Consider the following 24,975-nt stretch of genomic DNA (forward strand, 5'->3'; position numbering starts at 1 on the left):
CAAAGTTTTTCTTTCTCATCCATTGCACACCCAACTTGCGAAGCATGTGCAGTAACAACATTCATCATTATACCATCAATTTTCAGCTTCATAAACATCACTCTATCCGACACTCTTTTCATCTCCAAAACACTCCTGGCATACTGTTCCGTCAGGATAACCCCATTTCTCCTCCTATCCACACCATGATAGAACAATTTGAACCTACCTCCAATACACCTGGCCTTACTCCCCTTCCAGCTGGTCTCTTGCACACACAATATACCAACCTTCCTTCTCTCCATCATATCAGCTAGCTCTCTCCCTATACCAGTCATACTGCCAACATTCAAAGTTCCTACCCTCACTACCACACTCCTAACCTTCCTCCTCTCTTCCAGCTTTTGGGCATGCCTTCCTCCTCTTCTCCTCCTTTTGCCAATCTGGGCTTTCGGATATTGGCAAAAGCTCTTGCCACCCCCATAGTGCCTTTTTTAGGCAAGGCTCAAAAGTCAAACCCACCCCCATAGACAGCACAAGGAACAAGAAACTAAGGGTAATGCTGCTTAACGCCAGAAGTCTTAACCTCAAGATGCATGCACTCGAAGCTCTCCTCAGTATGGAGAACATCGATATCTGTGCAGTGACAGAAACCTGGTTCAAGGCTCCAGAGAGCACCCCAGCACTACCAGGCTATACCTCATATCATGCTTTTCGGCCCCAAACCCGGACCAAACCACAAAAGGAGGGGGAGTTTCCATATTTATCAAGGATATCCACACCTCCAGGTTAGTGGCATTGCACGAAGTATCAGAGACCATCCATGTGCAACTAACAGTGGGCAAGACTGCTTTTCAGTTTATAGCATCCTACAGACCACCCTCTCAAAGTCAGGAATCCCACTCGGCTTTCCTGAAAACATTGTAGAACATGAAGATCTCTGAACACCATTATATTGGGTGACTTCAACTACCCAAACATTGACTGGGAGCACTACTCAAGCCCCAGCACCTTAGCCCAAAGGTTCCTGGAAATTATAAACTCAAATGCTATGGAACAACTAGTCACCACTCCCACAAGAGGGGACAACATACTATACCTGATCATTACCAACATGGGGACTCTATGCTCCACACCAGAAGTATATCCCTCATTGGTAAGATCAGACCATAAATTAATTTCACTGGATGTCCACATCCCGACCCCACCCCCAGCCCAGAAAACCACAGTGAAAAACTTCTCAAAAGCGAACTTCTCACTTCTCCAAACCAAAGTGGAATCCTTCAAGGCCCCAGGGCCAGTGGAAACTACGGCCCAAACTGCAGAATCCTATATAAACGCATTCTACGGACATCTCCAGGAATGCATGGATCATGCTATCCCAAACAAAACCAAGACCCAATCATCCAAAGGCAGGAGTCCAGTCTGGTGGACCCCTGCAATAAATAAACTGTACAACAGAAGGAGGAAGCTACTACATGATAGAGCAAAATCCCTAATAGGGAAGGCATCTCTGATCAGTACTAGCAAAAAATTACGATCCCTCATAAAATCCTCCAAGGCCAGCTTCGAGAGAAAAATTGCACAGGACACCAAAGACAATCATAAGGCTTTTTTCAGTTATGTTAGGAACCTGGGATGCAACTCCCAGACTTGTTCTGAGTTGATTCTAAACGACAGAAAATACACTGAACCCACAGACATCGCCAATATCCTGGCAGACAGGTTCAGTGCAAACTTCTACCCCAAAAGAGCAAGTATCTATCCCGGCAGAGGGCTGCCTCCCAAACATCTCTGATGCTCAGGTGAAGGCTGCCCTCTCCAAAGCAAAAAACACTGCTTCCATGGGACCAGATGGCATCCCAGGTTGCATCCTACATGAACTCCAAGAGGAACTAATCCCTCAAATAAAACAGCTATACGATCTCAGCCTCACTACAGGATATGTGCCTACAGAATGGCGTACAGCAACAGTGGTCCCACTCCACAAAGGTGGAGCCTCTATGGACCCTGGAAACTATCGCCCCATAAGCCTGACTAGCTTAGTCTGCAAGGCTATGGAGAGGATCATCATGGAGCTCATAAACAAAGACATTGGGGACCTAGAGACACTAGATCCTACCCAGTTCGGCTTTGTCAAGGGCAGATACTGCCTTTTGAACCTGGTTGACTTCTTCAAAACAGTCACCAAAGCCATAGATGAAGGGAAGGTAGTCCACACAGCCTATCTGGACCTTGCAAAGGCATTTGACACAATACCCCACTTGGGCATCATAGATAAGCTATCCAGCCTAAATATAAACCCCTATGTCACAAGATGGGCCGCAAACTGGCTCAAAGACAGAACCCACAGAGTGAGAGTTGCTGGAGCCATGTCAGACTTGAAACCGGTCACAAGTGGCGTCCCACAGGGTTCTGTCCTGGGACCACTCTTGTTCGGTATATACTTTTCTGAGGTACAGGCAAACGTGGGCGGACTATGGCTCACCAAGTTCGCAGACGACTGCAAACTGGGCGCCATAATTGACTCTCCAGCTGACACAAACATCCTTCAAAAAGGTCTCACAGAGACAGATAACTGGTGCCAGCGCCATGGTTTAAAGCTAAATGCCAAAAAATGTATAGTCATAACCTTTGGCAAAAACAATGTGTCCACAAATTACCACATAGGCAGAAACCCATTAAGTACAGAGAAAGTTATTAGGGACCTGGGGACCCAAGTTGATAGCAATCACTCCTTTGAAAACCACATTGCCAAAGTGGTTAGAAAGACCTTCTACATAGCCCACCTCATCACGAAGGGTTTCACATCTAGATCAAGAGAGGTAATCGTGCCCCTTTATTCATCCCTCATCAGGCCCATCATAGAATACAATGCCCCTTTTGGGATGTACCTTACCCGACACCTGCAGCAATTAGAAAGACCCCAAAAGTATCTCACCAAGAGGATCAAGGGTCTCAAATAGATGCCATATGCAGCTCGGTTAAAAAAACTTGCATACCGCCTACTTTGAGGCGATCTATGCCTGACATACAAAGCTATGTCAAATCCAGAATTAATGGACATGCTCCACCTCAGTAAATCTAAATCCCTTAGAGCCACACGCTCGAGGGACTTGAACCTCAGCACAGAAATAAATAGAACTTGCTGGAGGGACAGGTTCATAACCCAGAGGCTCCCTTCGCTCTGGAATAGAATTCCAGTTCATGTGAGGCAGAGCACCTCACTGAATCTCTTCAAGAAGAATCTCGATAGGTGGATGGGGGATCGTAGGTTTGTCCCAGGGATTACTCCCGTGTCACTATTAGACAGAGGCACAGTAAACTAAACCTTAAAAAGGGCACAGTATACTCAAATCAAGGGGTGGCGTAAGCCATACAGAATCGGGCTAGGCTTATAATTGCCCCAGGGCAGATAGCCTAGTATGAACCTATGAACCTATGAACCTATATACTGATCCTAAAAAGTTGAAGGTTTGCCAACCTAACTATTCTTTTACAGCAACCAACCCAGACTAACCTAGAAAATATAGCCTCTTTTTTGTCCTTCCACTTTAATCTAAGTTTCTTTATTTCTCAAACATATTTATGTTTATTGAGCCTGTCATAAAGTGCACTACATGAAGATTTACCATCATCAATAATCCAAAAACAACTGAGGATTATCAAATCTCCCTAAAACTAGGTATAAAACTCAGACCCCTCTTTAGCTAGCCAGCTCAAAATGGCACTTCTTAACTGCTCAGCCTGCAGCTATTCTCATTGTGGAGGGTCAAGGGCCAGTCTGAACGTCTGCCAAACGCATAAATTCTTCACATCTCTCATTTTGTACTGAGAGCAAATACTTCACAACCTTTATACTTTGATGATTCCAGATTCTCCAATAGACAGTCAGACCTTGAATTTTAATCAGGAAATTACTCCATAAACCTAACTCTGACACACCAAGAACAGATTCAGGACATCCCTCCATAACCCACAGAAATTCATGCCAAACTAGAGGGCTATACCTTAGCTGCCACTCCAAATTCTCTGCATCAAAAGCAAATTGATTTTGTAATGAAATTTTACATGCAGAGGAAGCTACAGTATACAGATAGAAATCTATCACCCCCGACCTCCCACTTCCCAAACAATCTTACCCCATCCTTTGCAATCCTCCTTCCCCCACAAATGTCTCATATTTGCTACATTGCATCAAACCACTTCTTACCTCTACTAAACAAAGATAGATGTCTGATAACATATTGAACCTTTGGTAAGTTCATCATCTAAATCAAATCAAACTTACTCATAAGACAGTGGACCTGTCTAGATCACCTCTGCAAAAGAGTTTGAATAAACAGCAATAAATGCTCATAATTTCCTACTACAAGATCATCTTCCTGCTCTCTAACAAATAACCTCAGAAACTTAATTACAGCTCTTCAAGCAAACCAACTTGCAAATGAACATTTTTAGTCCATTTGCATTCAAGTCCTAACTGAAATTTGAATTCTTCAAAAATCTCCATATTCCTGAGATTGCCAAGTCTAATCTGTCCGTGACTAGCATACAGTCATCAGCAAACATCCTATTTGCATTCACAGTAAATAGATTTTAAAAATTCTCAGATTCTTTGTGCCAACACTTCAATAGCCAGGACAAATGAAAACAAGGAAAGGAGTTTTTATTGAGTTTTGTAGAGCTCTGAACCAATATAGAAAGTTCATCCTTATATTTATATTTTCCAAATCCCAAAAGTGAAACTTCAATTCCAGAGAATGAAATGCCTTTTTTTATGCCAAAAAGTTTGTCCCAGCAGGAGTCCACTTAGGAACCTGAGCAACCAAGATAAACTCCCAAAGACTCCATCAACTTTTTTTATTAGTGCAACTTTTAATAAATCCTTTCTGTATACTTTATCAAAAGGGTAATACAACCTTGCTGTTTTTTAGCTAAAATCATGACCAGTATATTTTTAGATCCACATTAAAGTAGACTCCCTCTTACCCAGTCCCCCTTTAAATGGACTCTTCTTTAACCAGACATACTTTCATCAAGATATTTTTCCATAAATCAAATTTCCATTGCCAATTCTCAGAAAATTACAGTGTGCTGTATTCAGAAACAACATATTACTTCATCCAGAAAGTAAAGTAAAGTTAAATAAGAGCACTGGTAATCAATACAACATATATACATATTTTATAATCTGATTTACAACCTATAAGGGTTACCTATTACAACCGAGAAACCTCAGTTACATGAATACGGAAACGTCAGCACATATCGAGCGAACCAAGAAAACACCGAATGTCCTGGACCACGAAATTCAAAATGTTGAATCGGCATAGTTGGCCCTTCTCCGGTATAGCTCCTTAAGGTAGGTGTGCAATAGTTACGGACCTTAGGGTTAGGGTGCTGGTTAAGGTAAGTGCATACATAGTAATATATGTAAGCTTTAGTTTTGGGTTAGAAGTAGGGTTTTGTTAAGTGTATGCATGTGGATTATTTATTTAAGATTTTGTTAAATGTATGTATATGAACTATTTATTTTGTTTGGGTAGGTAGTATGTGGTGGGAGGTGGGGATGGCCAACTATGCCGATTCGATATTTTGAATTTCGCAGTTCAGGACATTCAGTGTTTTCGCAGTTCACTCAATATGTGTCGATGTTTCCGTATTCGCGTATGTGAGGTTTTGCGGTTATGATATCGACCCCCCCCCCCTATAAGTGCTATTTTGTAGGCTTTTTTGGATTAACCAGCCATTTATTTATGCAGCCTAAGGTCTGGTCCCAGCAAGACCAGATAAGATGGAGTCTGCTGTAATCAAAGAGATAGGTCTATAATTCCCCAGGTCATGCTTGCGTCCTTCTTCTTTAGAGATAAGCACCATCACTTCTTTAGTGAAGGAAGCTGGTAAAACCCTAGTCCTGATGAAGCTGTTGTAGACTTTTGATAGGCACTGTAGTAATGAAGCACCTCAGAGTTTATAAAACTAGCTGGGATACTGTCAATCCTTTGGACTTCATTCCTTTTTTGGGCCTTGCACACCTCTAAGACCTCCTGAACACCAGTATCTTTATAGGTTTATAGGCACTTACTAGGCTATTGATCTTTGATAATGTTTAGCAGCCTGACCCGGCATTCCCACTGAGTTTCTAGTCCAAAGCACTTTAGTACCAAAGCACCTGTATTTTGCAGAAGCCTTCTTTAACCCTTTAATATTGTGTGAGAAACCTTTGTATAGTAAATATGAATAAGCATAACCCTGGACCAGCTATTTATATGTTGCCCCTTACTATAAGGGAAAAGGGTGCCAAACAAAGGGTGAACTTATGGTTTATTTTGTCTATTTATTTTTTGTCAACCAGTTTAGTCCCACTAGGCTAGTAGCCTCTTTTCAGGGGACACCCAAGGTGGTACTTATACTACTTGGGAAAACTTGGCCAGGGTATTTGGAACACCCCCCTTCTCCTTTCTATAGGTGCCATGAAATCATCTACATCCACCTGAGCTAGCACCAACTCAAACATATGGGGCCTCGATTTAACACCTCATCCAAAGGATGGCATACTCAGGAAAGCAGAACCTCCCTAATGCTACACTGCATTGTTGGTAATCCATCTACCTGGTGTGGGAATAGAACACAGAATCTTCTGCATGAAAAACAAATGCAAATCTTTTGCACCACTGACATTATATTCACATCCATGCATCCACATTACACTTAAATAAAGTAAGAGACATACTTAACATCACATAGAGAAGAAGGTAGATCCAGAGAAGTGTTATCTTCTGTGAGACATAGCTATCCCCCCAGCATGTACTATTTAACTTACACTAGAGTCCAAAGTCTCCAGAGCAGGAGTTTCTGCCACTTTTAGACTTATTGATTTGTAAAAGATCTGCAAGGATGGGCCCCTGGATTCAAAATACTCTGTGCAGGAATAGTGCTATTCCTGCATGGAGTAAACCATGTTCGTGTCAGCACAGCCCTAACACAGCGCAACTTGCATATTCTTGAAGCTGCACTACTGCTAAGGGCTGTATGGGCATGAACAATGAACAAGTACAGGGGGTGTGTTTAAGTGGTGCCCGCACATCTAACATGCCCCTGCACTCTTTAAATGCATTTCAGTGTCCACAGACACCAAAAGCAAGTATAAATAGTAAACAGTGTCTGGATACTGAATTAGATTGGAGATAATCAAATAAATGCAGGGGGTGTCACACACCCCCTGCATTGTGAAAGTGCTGTACATCACTTTACAATGCTTTGAGTGTTCGCGAACACTAACAGCAAATATAAAATAGTAAAACAGTGTCCACTGACACTGAAATAGTCAGAATATCTGTAAATAAATGTAGGGGTGAGTGACAGGTACTGCCACACACCCCCTGCATTGTGAAAGTGCTGAATGGCCATACCTCTCAACTGCACAATTTTTGCAGAATGCCTAGATGTCTACCTCATATTTTTGGTGTGTTTGCCCAAATATCTGTCCCTACCTGGCAAATAGCAGAGGATTGGAGTCATGAAATAATGACAAACATTTGAGTATAACACTCCACTTCATTTGGAAAAGTATTGCTAATGCAAAGCCTAGTATTATATCAACTTTCTAAGTTTGTAAGAGCAATATTTAAAATCTGTCCCTGTTTGTCCCCTTACAATTGCCCTTACTGCGACTGACTAAATAAATTGATGTTACTAATTCCCCCTTTTTTCCACTCAAAGGTATGTTTAAGCATAGCTGAGTGGGTTTGCACATTAGGGCTCTCTGCTCAGTATAGCTTAAACATCTCATAGCAGCTAAATAAAAATATATAGCTAAAATCTTAACAATTAGATAGTGTAGTGGTTAGAGTCCCAGTGTAGCATGCAGGTGTCCAAAGTTCAAGTACCAAGACGAGTACTTTATTTTTACATGAGAAAGCATTGTTAAAATTAATTTTTATGTTACATTATGTAGTACGTGGTATTTTTCACACAGAGTAGTGTAGCTGGTCCAAAATGGAAGTGTGAGTGCATATAACGTGAAATCACCCATGTATACACAAGTGTCCCATGCAGTATAGTCACACCCCAAGGTAATGTAATGAAAGCACATAGTGGGATGTCATGTAAAGCAAATCATATACAGTTAATAATATGTTATGAATGATGAATTAATCTACAATCCTGATATTATTTTAAAGTGAAAATTAAGCAATGCTAAGCAGTGCTCAGCTCTGATTAGCCAGTTTAAGCATTGCTTAGACGTACATCCTAACTAGCAGTTAGCTCAGCTAAATGGATTTGCACACTGTTAAGTAGTGCTCAGCATTTACCCCTTTAAACACAGTTCACCTCTGCTTAGTGGGTTTGTGCATTGCTAAGCTGGGAATCAGCATTTTTGAAATGGTCCAATGATGGCAAAGGGCAGGAATATGGCCTTATTTAAACTGTGCAGGCAAGAATACTGCCATGACCTGTTGTAGTTCAGTTTGTGAAGGAACATGTCTGGCACTGGAGAGGGGGTGCTCTTTCGGACGCATCGCTGGGGCATCCAAGAGTCCAGGGCCATGGCTGGACTCCTCATAGAACACCATGATGACAGACTGCTTCAGGGCCAGTACCAGGGCTCTCAGTACAATGTGAAAGCCTGGGACCATCTGGAACACAACCTCACCAGTGCCACTGGAATCCCCAAACTGATGAGCAGGTATGGCATCATTATTCTGACCTAACGCATAGGAAGGGAGAGGTCTTGGCCCAATGGATCCAAGATGCTCAGGACCGGTATGCTTCAGTGGTTTGCAAGTATCCCACATATAGCTGTACCAAATTTTAGCCTGAGTATGTCATAGACAGGTATGCATAATGTTTGTATCTCACCCCTACAGCTGCAGCAGAGAGGGCTAGTAACATTGAAGCCCATGCCAAAAGACTGACATGGATGCACCGACAGGCTGATGAGTACAGATCTATCTTGCAGTATATAGTGCCATAAACTATAAGGAGTACATTGTTTACTGGCAGTAGGTATAGTTTGTACTGTGTCTAATGAATAAATCACATTTGTCACACTAATATCGATCCATAGGATATCCATTAATAAAGGTGTCATTTCACTGTAATAAAGTTATATACCACAAACTGTTGCATTTACTCTGTTATGTTGTTGTAGAAATAGAATGTGCACAGTTTCTTTACAACAAATATGGCATTGACAGCATGAAATAACTGAGGCTGTTCTGAGAACCTGCTAATATGCAAAACAGTAGAATGTGGAGCTGTTACATAAGATATAAAGGAAATATGAAATATTGTATGCACTAAGAACTGAAGCCTGAATAATAATGTTTACAGTATTATAATGTGTCACCTACAGCACTGCAGTCTTGTGTTAACCTTTGCTTTCCAGATTGTATTATTTAAAAGGATTAATAATCCATATAATAACTATATGCCATGCATGAATGTCAGGATTAGAAGATCAGACTGTCTAACCCAGAAAGCATTAGACAGAAATCAGTCAAATAAGAGACAGCAGTTCCCCAGTAGCTCAGTGTGATGAAAAATAGCACTATTGCTCATTTTAGCACACCCAGACACATTTCTAATCCAGGGAGTGGTACTGAGATATGTGCAGATATACACTAAAGAAATCTTGAATATTTGTAGAAATAGTCAGAAAGTGTTAACAGATATTTTCTCCACAGGTCTTACAGGTAAAGCAATGTGTGTAGTAGCTGTATGAAGGGCATTCTAATACACCATGGACAACTGTTCCATTGTCCAAACCTATATGCCTGCAAATGACAGCAGGATAGGTACATACATCATGCACACTCGCTGATACATGTCTGTTAAGTGTCACACTGTCATGGCTAATGGTCACTGCTGCCAATAACCTTGGACACAGACAGGAATCCAAGGAAGTATGCCAGTAGCAGACTCACACAACATCAGTGCAGGGTACCCCTTCTTTGTCAGATATGTAACCCTGACATGTACAAGCACCCTCTATTAATGTACCCATAGTTGTTGCAGTGTGCCCCATACCATTACAGGTTGACAGTTTATCATGTATGTATGTGCTACAGAAGAGTTGGATGGATGGTTGAGCCAGATAGAGGGCTGCCTGGTGCACCTGGAGGGGCAGGCTGCCCCTGTTGTCCAGCCCCCAGCACAGCCACCTTTGGGGCTGTGAAGGTGCAGTGGTGACTGCCCATGGGTAGGATGTCAGTCCCACTGTATCCATATGGGGACTCATGGGTCTCAGATTCCCAACCACCCTCCCTGTCCTAGGTGTTTACTCCTTACATGTGTCATACACTGCCCTTGTCTGCTGTCTTGTCTGCCTCCCTACCCAATCTACCTCCCCAGAAGTACCTACAATCCTTCCCCAGCATCCCACTCTCACCTTACAAAAAAAAGGGCATCTGTCCCCAAAAAAAAAATATCAGGCCATACATAGCTGTCCATTTCGCTCACATGTCCACTGTACACATGTAATCTGGTCCAACTGGCTTGACAACACATTTCTGTTGTCCTCATCCCTCTCTCTGTGGATTGAGGGTCCAAACTCACCTCCAAATTCTGTACAAATGCACAGCTGTTGCTGTAGAAGAAATTGATAGCTATGGACCTTCCCTACACCTGTCCTGCACATCCCTAGTTACCTCTCATGTTGTATTTCCCTCTGCATGCCCCTTTTTACTACTTTCCTATCACCTCTTTTTCTTTTCTTTTAAAGAAATTAGTGCAGTTGTAAGCGTGAATAAGCGCCACTAAGCGAAGCTAAGAAGATGTAACCATCTGTTAGCATCACTTAGCTTCATGCAAAACTGCACAAACCCACTTAAAACTGCTTTAGTCACTCTGTCTCCATCAGCCCTTGTTCTGACCAGCAACAAAATCAACAATGCTGGCAGGTCTCGAACCCCAGACTCTGTACACTACAGTCAGAGCAATGCACCACATCATTGAGCTGCAGGAATTTCTGATGCTTTTCAAACATATCATGCAGCAGAGGCATTCAACAGCTGGGAAAAAACTCTGTGGAATCAGTCATTTTGTGTATATATAAATATACACACACACACACACATATATATATATATATATATATATATATATATATATATATATATATACATACACACACACATATATATATATATATATATATATATATATATATATATATATATATATATATATGTGTGTGTGTGTGTGTGTGTGTGTATGGTGATACATATATATGAAAAAATATATACATATTTATGTATTATTTATTTATTTGCAATTTGATTACCGGGGAGGTCTACTGTGCCAAATTGACCCATTTTCAGTGTAGGCCTGGGGAGAAAAGCTCCAAGATGCATTATACAATTTAGATACAAATGATAGTTAATATTAAAGATCTTATGTAGAATAGTTACTACTAAATGCATTCAATATCATGCATAGTTAACAAATTCATTAAGCTTGAAGGTAGGGATCACACAGTTTCATTTGAGGAAAACAGATATGGGTTAGGTGTGGAAACAGTTTACATACAAACCTTTTAAGAAAAATGTAAATATGCTTTACATACACACATCAACAGTGGAATACTATTTACAAGGTTGGGCAGTGTGAGGGTAGCTATTGGAGGTGAGAGCTTAGAGAGAAGCTATACAAATTGTTGAGAGCTTAGATAGGCTCATAGAAAGATAACTATGAGAGCTGTAGAGCTTGGGAACCAGAGTGAGAACCCCCTTGGATTAGGTTGGGTGAAGGCAGGTACATTTCCATTTAGTGGACAGGTGTTTGAATAGTTGGGTTTTGAAATTTTCTGAGTTTGGTATGTTTCTTAGTGTGGTGGGAAGGGAATTCCATTTTTTGCCTAGTGAGAAAGATAAAAGAAGTTGGCCAGCAGGACGTTTAGTTTTATGGATAGTAATTAAGTTCTGATTTTCAGATCTGAGAGCTGTTGGGTGTATAAGGGGGAAGGATGTTAGTTAGAGCAGGACATTTTGTTGGGTGAAATATGAGTCTATGTGCAGCAGTGAGTTGGAGATAGTCTAGGTAGTTTGGTATATTATATTTATATGCATGTATATAACATGCAGTGCAGTCATACCTCAGAACCATCCCTCTCAACCTCTTAGTGCAAGAAATTTGGACAAAGGCTGTCAAAACGGGAGGACAAGAGGCCAAAAATAGGGACATATTTTAAATATCACTCTTATAACTTTAGAATGTTGCTAGAGTAACAGGGTTTGTTTCAGCATACATTTTTCTGAAGGATATGAGGTCTGAAACTGAAATGTATGTCATTATTTACTGACATAAATCCTCAGATCATCACAGTGTTTTACTAGACAAACACAAATAATTTGTGGAACAGACCAAAAATATGAGCCAAACATCTGCACATTCTGTGAACATCCTGGCAGTTGAGAGGTGTATTCAGAACCCTTTAGTGCAATGAATCTGGACCAAGCCTGACAAAGTGAGGGGGAGAAAGGAATGGAAACAGGGACATATCTGAAATATATGTGAATAGATAAGCTGAGAAAGTTGCTGCAGTAACACCATCTGTTCTAACATATAGTGACTGAAATATCACAAGTCTGAGACTCAATTGTTTTTCATTAGTTAGTGACTTCAATCCTCACATCATCCCACTGATTTATCAGAAATACACAACAGTTATGGTGACCAGACCAAAGATATGAGCCAGACAACTGGACATACTATGAATATCTGGGCATAACATAACATTAGGGACACTATACTGAGCTGCCAAGCATGTCACCATGCACTGTCCAAACTACAGTCAGACCTACACAATACTACCCTAAATCAGCTCTGGGGACTTACACATGCATTTGCAAATATATCAGGCACTACAGGGATGTAACAGTAGGGACAAACAGACACCAGTGTGAAAGTGCATACCCACAACCAATTGCAGGCACTACAGGGATGTAACAGTAGGAATAAACAGACACCAATGTAAAAGTGCATACCCACAACCAATTGCACCACAGTCACAGAGACATACCAGTAAGCCAACAAAACACTAGACTATAACAACTGTGTGAACAAAAATATCCTGTTTGCCACTCACACACTAACCCTACATATACTGCCCCAAGTCACAGTGTATAGGAATCCTGAGGTGGTACAGGACATGTATCAGTCTGCCGCTACAAACATATACAGTCGATAGACCACCAGAAACCAGAGCAGCATGCATAGTCAGATAGGATCCATGACACTTACATGTACCTCCCTTTCTACACATCCCAACTAACATTTACACACTACACTGCTACACAATCCTGATGATCGGTTAACAATGGACAGACATACACAGAACTCTGAACTGTACAGATTCACACAGAATCTCCAGGCACTGGTCACATATATATGGCCTCTTCCACATAACATGTCTGAGATTCTGCTACATCACTGAGATGATGTCAAGACAAAGGCACTAAATAATGATATACCATGCCTATCAGCCTCTTAGTGCATGACATCTGGACAAAGCCTGACATAATTGGGGGACAGAGGCCCAAAAACAGGGGCATATTTGAAATATTGCTGTTATAAACTGAGAAAGTTGCTGGTGTTACAGGGTTTGTTGTAGCATATTTTTTCTGAGGGATATGAAGCCAGAAACATAAATGGATGTTAGCATTTACTGACTGCAATCCCCAGAGTATCCTATTGATTTGGCAAGGACAAAAACTGTCTGAGGAACAGAGCAAGCATAACAGGCAAACCTCTGGCCATTCTGCGAATAGCTCTACACTTGAGACTTATGTCATCCACATAACACTATCCGTCTTGAAATTACACAGAAAATGCATGCCCAGATACATCCTGTTAAACTAGCATTATTTCAACTGTATAACAGCAATACTTACATTCTGTCCATAATTCTGGAACCTCCTCCCCCATTTTGATAGGCTGTCTCCACATGTCTTGTTGTAGGAGGTATTTCCACCTACCCTCTGTGATGCTGTAGCTCACACACCTCCATGATGTCCCCCTCACAGGCAAGGAAAAGGGGCAATGTCCACATGAAGTATTCAGTTATAGGCTTGTGTTGCCATGCCAATGGCTATTGGAATAACAACACAGCTGTTCTGCATGCAATTGGCAAGTGGGGGACACCAAATGGTGCACAGGTCATCACATGCTCATGAGCATTACCTACAAAAGGGAAGCTGCTACCTATGCAAAACAAATCTATTCCTCTACAAGAGTAGACAGAGAGAGAGAGAGAGAGAGAGAGAGATAAAACAAATTCAAGAATACTTGGAAAAAACAGGTATGTCAAACAAGCAAGCGTGCAATGGAGTGTAGTAGGGGGTATGCAATAATGTGAAACAGAAAGTTAAACAAATATGTCTCAACAAGACTTGCTGTACTTATATATTGCTGATCAGCACCTATGGCCATAACATCTGGCTCTGTCAGCAGTGACATAGATCACAGCCCAGGTCCCTGAGTCTCTCCAGGAAAGGACAGCTCACATATGACTACTTCTGGAGTGTCTCTCAAACAATAGCGACTGTGACACTGCCAGACCAGTTACTGGGATGTTGTAAATATCCATATGTTACTTGTGAATACAACTATGATACACATGTTGGTCTTACAAATCAAAGAGACCTATACAGGGTATGTGCATAGTAAACTACTGTCGCAGATGTGTGTGTTGAACTGCATGTGATATACTGAGCTCATACCATTCAACTGTCCAGTGTTTTGCACCCTAACCACATGTGTGCCTCATATTTGCAGTCATTTACACATAAAGTTGTGTTATGTCTGACAAATCACTGGCAAATCTGTGAAGACTGACATCAAAACATAATAGCATACTTATGAATGTCAGACATCCTCCAGGGTATTTCTATGAATGCAAAGCCTACTGTGCTATCAACTGACTTAAGTGTGTTAAAGCAATATTAATGAAGTGTCACTAATTTGGGGCCATTGCCCCCCATTTATGTGTGCTGTCTTCCAGATGTCCTGCTCTAACAGGTTGAGAGGTATGACTGAGCAGCAAGAGTGTAAATACAGTGTGCCATACTGACATAGAACAGAAATGTATATCAGATATTACCTGTGCACATGTATGTATGTGTAGGTGTAGCTGGAAGCCTCAAAACAAAAGACATGAGTTGCAAAACATCAGGTAAATAAGCTGTACCTGTTGTACACATGTGTAATTTTAGTTTCAGTACATCCAATAGACATAAATATCTACAGCTTCTGGTTGTTGCATTGCCCTGACACAGAAATGGGTATTAGAATAAGCATGATTATCAGGTTGAAATTGGAGAAGTGTCCAACTGTGTTATGACCTCATGTCCATGCCTACTACAAACAGCTATACGAGTACTTACATAGCTGTATGGACTCAGAAATACCTGACTCGTAAAACCCGCCTCCACCAAGGTAGAGTAATCCCTTTTGGTGGACAGCTGCAATACACAAACCACATAATAGATTGCTATACTGGCTGTACAGGGCCAAGTATGTGCAGGCACCAACTTGGAAGCAAGTCCACCTTGGTCTGAACAAGCATGTAAGAACACAGGTGAATCACTGTAAGGCCAACTATGAGTACAAATTGGACACATCCACTCCACCAAGGTCAATCATAAGAGCATCTTCACATTTGTCTTCAATCTCAGAGGCAACGACTCAACCCACCCTGTAGTGGTGGTCAATCACACCACATATGCACATGCCATAGCTATAGCCAACCCACTGCAGACAGGTTAAGTGAAAACATCACCTCCCATCAGTATAGGTGGATATATACCACACCTACACCCCTCCCCTTATCATCAGGGAGCAGGTCCATAATGCCTACTCAAAGGCAACAAAATTAAGTCTACATGGGACCTGATAACATCCCTGTCTGTATCCTACATGAACTCAGGCATGTGTTCCCAGCTCCATTACACACTGCAGTCAAACAAAGCCTGAGCACCATCCATACCCTATCAGCATGGAAGGCGGCCACTGTCATCCTTCGCCACAGAAGTGAATGATGATTGGAGGATTATGCAATTTACTGACCCTCATTGGGGGGAACATGACACATCAGGACCAGGAGTTCAATGCAAGCTCATACTGTGCTGATAGATGACAGGGGTATGATGTGGTCATAAGTGGTGGCTAGTGCTAGTCAATGTTGATGTGCAGGTTCTGTAAATAACGACCGATTTATGAGGTCCTGTGATGTGCTTCCCTGTTTATGTCTTACAGGTGCAATGCATCAAGTTGAAACAACAGCTATCATTGACAGCATAATCCAGCACAATGGGGTAATGTTTGGCCATAGCCAACAGCATCTTGGGTGCAGACCACCCTGTGGAATGACTTGTTCACAGGGTAAATGATGCTGGCCAGCATGCACGACCATACGAGCAGGTCAGGCATCATGCGAATGACCTCATCCGCCATGCCAGACGAAGGGCTTCTGCCATGGCCAGGGACCGCTCAGCCACAGGTGGGGGTCCTGCTATGCAGACCTCACTTACACCCACTGAGGAGCTCCTTGCCAACCTTGGGGCAGCCACCACACACTAACAGAGAAGTCAAGATGCCCACATTGTGGAGGTGGGTGGCACCCAGACAACAGGCGAGGAGCATCCAGTTAAGACCCCAGTGGACATCAATTGACTAGTGTAGCAGCCATACTGGCATCCGTAGAATATCTAGACGCATATGTCAAGTCAAAATGCAGTTGTGGGTGGGGTTTTGTAATGCACAGAAGTGCACATCTATGGTGAAGGACAGCAAATTGTGTAGTATCGGAGCTTGTACTATACATGTGCAGAAAAGCTGCATTCATCTTGTACCAATGCCACATGTAAATCTGCTGGCAATACCTCTTTCCCACAACTACATACATCCCTCTGGTCTGGATGTGGGACAGCAGCCTGAAGCTGGTGAGTATGGAATTGTCCTGTTGTGGCTTATCAATACCCTAGACATGCATTTTACCATGCACACAACTGTTACTCTTAGCCATATTGCGATATGTGCATGTTCACTTGAGGTGGGGTTAACTGCATTGCATCACAATGGTCATCACAGGGGCCTATTATCTTAAAAATTAGAAGAAAGAAAAATACTTTTAAAGCAAAAATTGCCAGAAGCTTCAAATAAAATTTTATGTTCATTAATACAACAGATTTTTGAAAAACAGTATATAGATCAAGAAACTTTGATCTGTTTGGAAAAAGAAGCAGCTGAGGAAGTGCAAAAATGTAAACAAAACCTAGACATTTTTGAAAAGTATAAAAAAGAAATATGGACATGGGAAAGAAAGAGAGATTTGATATTGTACAATATTTATGCAAAAGAGAAAGCCAATTTAACTAATATAGAGAAAGCAGTTACAAAGTCATTTGAAAAGAAATATAGGCAAAGGCATCCAGATATGGAAAATTTCACAATAAGAAAATTAATATCATAAAGATGGAATGTGAAAAAGAAGATTAGTAATGCAGAAATTAAGGAAATAGAAGCTGAAGTTATGGAGTGTCTGCAGAGTGAAGAATTTAATATAGAAAGCCTAACACAGATCGTATCACAGCATGATGGAGTGAGTCCCCAAAGTAAGGAGAAGCAGGAAGATCAGGAGACATCTGAAGAAGGAATATGGACATAGGAAAGAAAAAGAGATTTAATATGGTGTGATATCTATGCCAAGGAGAAAGCAAAACTAACCAATACAAAAAGGGCAGCACCAAAGATATTTGAAGAGAAATACAGGCAAAGGAATCCGGATATGGAAAATCTTACAATACAAAAAATGAGAAGACAAAGAGAAAAAGTAGAAAAGGAGATCAGTAATGGAGAAGTTAAAGAAATAGAACTTAAGGTTATGGAGCATCTGCAAAGTGAAGGGTTCAGTGTAGAAAATCTAATGCAGAAAGCACCACAACCGGATAGAGTAATGGATATCCAAATCAAGGGGAAACCAGTGGAAAAGGAAGCAATTGGTCAAGTGCCATATCAAGATATTTTGTAGCCTTCCACAGGACACCAGTATAAAAGTTCAATTAAAGCTAGACAGAAAAGGAAGGGACAGGAGACTGCACAAACACTGATGCAGTCAATGTTGAGGGGTGATAGGCCAGTGAGTTCCCATATGACAAAGCAATGGATGGCACATGATGAAATTGAAGATAAGGTGCCACAGGAAGATGCTATAGAACCTTCTTTAGAATGCTCGCAGGAAGTGGAAAATAAAGGCTGTGCCCTTAGTTTGGAAGAAAATGAACTAATGAAAAAGTTGCTTGATTTAACGGACAAATATATTTTAAAATCAATGAAAGAAATAGATTGCAGAAGGTCAATAAAACCCCAAAAGTCAGAAGTGTGATAAAACAAAGGAACACAGTAATTAGGACTGTCTGTAGAGATCCATGCGATATAACAGAAGAAAACAGGATATGTTACTGTGCAGCTAAATTAATAACTGATAAAGTTTTACCACAAGAACATATGGTAGAGAGGCAAAGGAAGGGGAGAAATTGAATACCATCATGGAAGTATCGAACAGAGAAAAATATAAAGCAATTAAGACAAGAAGTGTTGCTGCTAGAAGAATATAGAAGAGGAAATAGATCAACAAAAATACTAAGAAAGATAGATGTGATAAAAGCAGTGCATAGTATTAGAACAGACCAGGATCTATCATGCACTATTGTAAATAACAAACTAAAAATTTTAACACAGGTGGAAACACTTAGAAGATATATAGATAAATATAAAGGAAAAGTACAAAATAAGCAATGTAGTGATGACCCAAAAACGTTTTATAGAGAATTGGGAAACAAGGTAGAAGGAATTGAAAGACCACCAAAAAAAGGAAGAAATAGATGCATTTTGGAGAAGTATATATGAAGATCCTGTGGAACACAATAAAGATGCTAAACAGATTCTTCTTCTGGCTTTTCCTGGTTAGGGTTCGCCACAGCAGATCACCTGTCTGCTCCTGATTGGCAGTGGAGTTTTACAGTGTCGAGTTGCCAGCCCGGCACCCAACCTTCCACAGAAGGCACACACACACACACACACACACACACACACACACACACACACACACACACACACACACACACGCACGCATGCACACACACACACACACACACACACACACACACACACACACACACACCTAGGGCCAATTTAGTGTGTCCAATCCACCTACAGCATGTCTTTGTGATGAAACCGGAGCACCCAGAGGAAACCCACTCGACCACAGGGAGGACATGCAGACTCCACACAGAAGGCACCCCAGCCAAGGATCAGACCAGAGAACCTCTTGCTGTGAGGCAGCAATGCTAAACCACTGCACCACCGTGGCCGCCCAAAGATTAACCAAATGTTAGATATTGCATCTGGGCATTTTCCAGTTAGAGGGTTTTCTTAACTTCATTTCCATCTCTCTGGCTGTTACTTCATCCCATTTCATCTCTTGTACCTTTAAACTTACTTAAGATGCTAAACGGATACAATTAAATAAAGATAAAGGACAAATTACTATCCCAGGGATAAAAATTCAAAGGAAGATATTCCAGGGTGACTGTCACCATTACTATTCTGCCTTGCCCTTAACCCATTAAGCTGTTTTCTTAACAGCTTAGGCCATGGCTATAATGTGGCTCCTAGAAAACAACAAAGTCTAAAGACTTCTCATCTTCTCTTGGTCGATGATTTAAAACTGTATAGCTCATCAGTCGAGGAACTGAAAGCACAGCTGCAGGTTGTTAAAACCTTTTCAGATAATACTAGAATATCATTTGGTCTTGATAAATGTGCAAAAGAAACCTTTAAAGCAGAAAAACTCCAGCACCAGGAAAATATCAGTTTGGGACAAGAATGTGATATGAAAGAACTTGAGCAAGATGGAGTGTATAAATACCTGGTAAGTGATGAAGGATCGGCAATAAAACATGAACAAATGCATATAAAACTTAGTAAGGAGTACTTTAAAAGACTTAAATTAATCCTGAAAACAGAGTTGATGTCCAGGAACAAAATCCAAACTATAAACCACTTTGTTCTGCTTGTCCTAACTTACAGTTTTGGAGTGATTGATTGGCCCCAAAATGTGCTGGATAGATTAAATATTAAAACAAGAAGGATGCTTCTTGCTCACTAGATGATCTAAAAATATTAGTGTATACCAAGATTATATATTCCCTGTTCCAAAGGAGGGATGGGCCTCCTTGAAATTGATTACATGTACAGATCTGCAATTGTGGGACTTCACACATATCTGCTGATTTCAAGAGACCCAAACGTAATGAAAGTTTTGAAACATGAGGAGAACAAATCTAAGATGACTTCTGTGCTTAACCTAGCAAAAGCATATTGCCATCAAGCAGAAATGGTAATCAAACCAGAAGTAGATAAAAATCAGACAGTAACTGAATGTGCCAAAAACAAAAGAAAGAATATAAGGTGAAGGACCAGATAAAAAGGCAAGAAATGTGGGAAAATCATAAATATAGTGGCAAGTATAGAAAACTTCTGGAAGAACCTCATGTTGATCAGGAATGAATGCAGGAATGGTTAAGGAGAGGTGAATTTAAACCAAGAGCTGAAAGGTTAATATTGGCAGCCCAAGACAGTGGTCTATGTACACGCTGGTTTACAAAGTTAATTGAACATGTGGGAGAAACAGATAAATGTAGGCTTTGTAAAATTGGATGTGCTGATTGTGACATACTAATGGCAGAGGGCCTGTACACTGAAAGGCACAATAGTGTGGCGAGACTGTTGCACTGGGGATTGTGTAAACATTATGGTTTTGAAGTGGCTGAGAAACACTGGAAACATGAGCCACAAAGCATCATAGAAAATGATCAAGTCTTCATCACATGGGATCATCCATTACCAACAGTTCAAAAGACAGATGCTAGAAAACTGGATATAGTGGTCCAAGAAAAGAACACAAGAACAGCATTGATAACTGAAATCACCACACCCAGTAATTACAGTTTCCTGCGTACAGAGAGACACAAGGTTATAAAATATCAGGATCTGCAAGCAGAAATGAGAGCAATGCGGAAGAAGGATACCCAGATAGTTCCAATTGTAGTAGGAGTAACAGGTCTTATGAAAAAAGAGTCTACCATCATATTTAAATAAGCTACCAATATACGTAAAAAGAAGGATACCCAGATAGTTCCAATTGTAGTAGGAGTAACGGGTCTTATAAAAAAAAAAGAGTCTACCATCATATTTAAATAAGCTACCAATATATGTAAAAAGAAGGATACCCAGATAGTTCCAATTGTAGTAGGAGTAACGGGTCTTATAAAAAAAGAGTCTACCATCATATTTAAATAAGCTACCAATATATGTACCTCAGTATGAATTACAGAAGGAGCCATTACTGGGCACATTGAGGGTGCTGCAAAGAGCACTTTTGTCTGACATCACAGAGTGAAACAATACTTATTTCATTAACTTTAATCATACTTTGACTTAGGAATGGGGTCCATTCCCATCATGGTATCAAAAACCCAAAAGAGTTGGAGAAATTAAAAAAACAGGAGATGTAACATTTCTGTAGCATACCTCACAACCTGTCAGTGCAAGAAATCTGGACAAAGACTGACAAAATGGGGGGACAAAGGCCCAAAAATAGGGACATATTTTAAATATTACTTTTATACGGTGGATATAAAAAGTGTGCACACTCCTGTTAAGATATCAGGTCTTTGTGATATAAAAAAATGAGACCACAATAAATCATTCCAAACCTTTTCCCACCTTTAATGTGACTTATAACCTGTACAATTCAGTTGAAAAACAAACAAATCTGTTAGGGCAAAAAATATGAAAAATAAAAAACTTACAATAAGCTGGATGCATACGTGTGCACACCCTTAAACTAATACTTTGTTGAAGCACCTTTTGAGTTAATTACAGCATTCAGTCTGCTTGGGTACACACCTACCATCAATTAAAGAGACTGATTAACACCAAATAATGGTCAGCTATCCTAGTAGGATTTTCTTGACATTTATTGAGTTGCCTGCTACAGCAAAAGCCATGGTTCGCAGACAGCTTACAAAGCATCAAAGAGATCTCATTGTTGAAAGATATCAGTCAGGAGTAGGGTACAAATTTCCACAGCATTGCATATACCATGGAACACAGTGAAGACAGTCATCAAAAAGTGGAGAAAATCTGGAACAAAAGTGACATTGCAAAGAACTGGATGTCCCTCCAAAACTGATGAAAAAACATGACAAAAACTGGACAGGGAGGCTGCCAGGAGACCTACAGCAACACTGAAGGAGTTGCAGGAATCCCTGGCAAGTACTGGTTGTGTACTACATGTGAAAACAATCTCCCATATTCTCCATATGTCTGGCCTATGGGGTAGGGTTGAAAGATGGAAGCCTTTTCTCACACAGAAAAACATCCAGGCCTGGCTACAATTTGCAAAACAATACATCAAGTCTCCCGAAAACGTGGGAAAATGCATTATGGTGTAATGAAACCAAGGTTGAACTTTTTTGGCCACAATTCCAAAAGGTACGTCTGGCACACAAACAACACTTCACATCGCCAAAAGAACACCATCCCCATGGTGAGTCATGGTAGTGGCCGTGTCCTGCTTTGGGGTTGCTGTTCATAAGCTGGAACTAAGGCTTTATTCAAGGTGGAGGGAATTATGAACAGTTCCAAATACCAGTCACTTTTGGCCCAAAACCTTCAGGCATTTGCCAGAAAGCTGAAGATGAAGAAGAATTTCACCTTTCAACACAGCAATGACCCGAAGAATACATCCAAAGCATGAAAAGAATGGCTTCACCAGAAGACAATCAAGGTTTTGGAATGGCCCAGCCAGACCCCCAGACCTAACTCCACTAGAAAATCTGCAGTGTGACCTGAAGAGGGCCATGCACAAGAGATGCCCTCGGAATCTGACAGAGTTGGAGGGCTTTTGCAAGGAAGAGTGGGCAAATATTGTCAAGTCAAGATGTGCCATGCTGATAGACTCCTTTCCAAGAAAGCTGAATGCTGTAATTAAATCAAAAGGTGTTTCCATCAAGTATTAGTTTAAGGATGTGCACACTTATGCAACCAGCCTATTGTGTGTATTTCATTTTTTTATATTTTACCCTTACCACATTTGTTTGTTTTTCAATTGGATTGCACAGGTTATATGTCACATTAAAGGTGGGAAATGTTTTGAAATTAATTTATTGTGATCTCATTTATATATCACAAAAATGTGGCATTTTAACAGAGGTGTGTACACTTATTTTATCCACTATAAGCTTAGAAGGTTGTTAGAGTAACAGGATTTATTTTAACATACATTTACTGCAGGTTTTGAAGTCTGAAACTGAAATGCATGTCATTAATTAGTGATGTCAGTCCTCAGATCATTCCAGTAATGTGTCAGACAAACACAGGATTTATGCGGAACAGACCAAAAATATGAGACAGACATCTAGACATTCTGTAAAAATTTGTACAGTTGAGAGGTATGTAATCTTTAGGAGTTGCCACTATGCTATACAGGTGAACAGTAATAATGTATACATGGGTGCAGTGTGTGCTAGGTGAAGGCCCATTGCCTGCTAACACTACTTACATATCCCAGAGGTGTATATTAGTAATAACATTAAGTGGAAATGGCTGGACTGCATGATTTTGAGGGCCTGTCCAGACACATACACATGATGTCAACTGTGGCCCAGCCTAGGCCTCTGGCAAACACCACACCCTGTGCATATGATGATACCTGTGCCACATCCCTGTCATCCATACCATCAATGCAGGGACAAGCTGATTTAGGTCTGATGCACAGGGTGAATATAGTACAGTGTAGCTATTTAATGCTGTGTTAGGTGTATGCTTGCATTTGTTATGGATACACATCAAAGTGTATGTATCTTATTAGCCGTGATGCACTACTGATGTTAGTACCACTGACTGAATGTAGCCTGACATGCTGCATTCTGTTTGTGTTCCAGGTGTCTGTGTGTCTGCGGGCTGTGGGCTTGCAGACATTACCAATGGGGAGTATGGCAGAGTGGAAATACATTGGCCATTTCATAGCCAAGATACAGCTTCATATATGTCGATGTTTACTAGGTGTGTATGCATGCAACAGTGTGTGAGGGACACTGTTGGCAGACAGTGTGACCTTGCATACATACCCCTTGTCACAGACAGCTAGCCTTCATACATGTCACCTCAGTGTTGTGTAGTACCACAGGCTCATACATACAGAGGAGGTTATTGGAGTACTGGCACTAGGTCTCTCACAAGCCTAGCCATGACCTCAACTCAACACCAACAGATTCACCTATCTTGTGGGCACACAGTAGTCACATGCATTTTCATGTCTACATATTGCACACATATAGGCAACACACAATGTGTGTGTGACATTATCAATTGTGGAGTGTGGGACACAAGTTGTGGTAATGTGACAGTTGGCAGCACATAGCATGCCCAAGGCAAGTGCAACACACAGTATGTCCTCTGGCATGCTAGTATGACGCCTTCTTTGTGTGACATTACCTTTGCTTACAGTATTTCTCATGACATTAAGGTGTTTCTGATATGCAATCACTTCTCTATGCAATCATCACAGAACTGCGTGACATGTTTTGTCCCACAATTGTGGGGCCTCTTTTAACTGTGTCAGTTGTCAGCACAGGTTACACCTCTCCAAACATGGACTGCAACCTGCAAGGTGGTTTAGACATACCTCTCAACTGTCTAGCTGACTTCTGCATATGTGTGCAGATTGTCCTAATCTGTGACACATGATTTCTTCACATTGGTTATGTACATGTGGTTTTCTGGCCTACATCTGGTAAAATCATGACAGACTGACATTGTAGGTTGATGACAGCTATTGTCATGTAACAACACATACCCTTTGGCAGGTGCATTCAATTGCATGACCTGTTCCGCTATCCATTTTCTATGTGTGTCACAGCAATA

Source organism: Protopterus annectens, chromosome 10.part0, assembly GCF_019279795.1.
Source record: "Protopterus annectens isolate FY-2018-M chromosome 10.part0, PAN1.0, whole genome shotgun sequence".
Lineage (NCBI taxonomy): Eukaryota > Metazoa > Chordata > Ceratodontiformes > Protopteridae > Protopterus > Protopterus annectens.